Raw genomic sequence first — 1,300 nt, 5'->3', positions numbered from 1 at the left:
CAGGTGAATTAACAGCGGGGAATAAGTCTCAAAGAAAGCCAGCTTGTACTCCAGAGTAAGTCACACTTCCTCTGCACAACCTCAGTGCAGTGATTGAAATAAAACCATGCTGGCAGCAGTCAGGTAATGTTTTCAACTGCAAGGCTGGAGAATGCCAGGTCTGCTGTCTTGGCACAAGTGTCTAGTACACAACAACTTCCAGATCTGTGGAGATACATACGGGACCTTGCTTTTACAGGAAGACTCCTAAAATTGCCTTTGGAACAACAATAAAATAAAGATATGTTTGTTTGGGGTTTTTTAATGGAAATTAGTAGTATCATGTAGTGTACTATCTTCTTCTGTTTAGTTTATAGATATACAGAAGACAAAATAAAATTTTATACCACCAAATAGTATGGAAAGAAACATATTGGAGCATAAAAGTGAGTTTTGAGCTCATTAGTCTGATAATTAGATGGCTATTCTTTATCTTCGTGCTTTTGGGAATATTAGAAAAATAGTCTAAGCCAATACAGCAGAAATAAACATTAGGCTTGTGCTTATGTAAAGCAAAAGATGTACATTAAACAAAGACAGATATTACTTTTACCCTTTGTTATAAAAAGTCCAAGCTGCAGTATTAACTGAAAGAAACTGGACAACTAGTGAAATTTCAGTGACAGATCTAGATCTGCTTTTAATAACAGTGTTCCACACCCACCCCTACCCCACCATGTAACAAGTGATGAACAAGATGAGTAACAGGCACCACCTCTTACAATAATCACCTGTAAAAGCTCTGGAAGTGAAACCAACACAATTACATCAGTGATGATTTGCACATCCCTGGTGGATGCTAACAGACAAGCCCTGACACAGAGCCGAAAGCCAAAAAGTGCCAGCTGCTCTCAGAATAGCTTCAGCATGCGTTTCCTTGGAAAGGTACCCAGGAACAAGCTTCTCCTTGCAAGGGATAAGTAGCTCTGAAATGCAGATGCCAGGGCAAGCACAACAGAGTCATGCTGAAGATTGCATGAACTCCCTTGTCAGAAAAAGGGGGGAGAAAAAAACAAGGAGGTGTGAGAAACAAAAAGCTGCTAAATGATGTCATAGGTTAGCAAGCATAGTCCCGGAAGGGATGTCCTTGATGAGCTTCCTCTGGGACCTGATAGAACCTATCAGCTGGCCAGTTTGAATATGGATAATTCTTTAAGCCACTTAAAGTTGTGACTGCCTCTGTGATACACACTTGAGAATAGACAACCCCCCCACAGCTCTCTCTCTTGTTTCTGGCGCTGGAACAGGTGGCTGCGAGGCC

Source organism: Corvus brachyrhynchos, unplaced genomic scaffold (assembly GCF_000691975.1).
Source record: "Corvus brachyrhynchos isolate BGI_N302 unplaced genomic scaffold, ASM69197v1 scaffold317, whole genome shotgun sequence".
In the NCBI taxonomy this organism is placed as follows: Eukaryota; Metazoa; Chordata; class Aves; order Passeriformes; family Corvidae; genus Corvus; species Corvus brachyrhynchos.
This window is presented reverse-complemented; position numbering follows the sequence as displayed.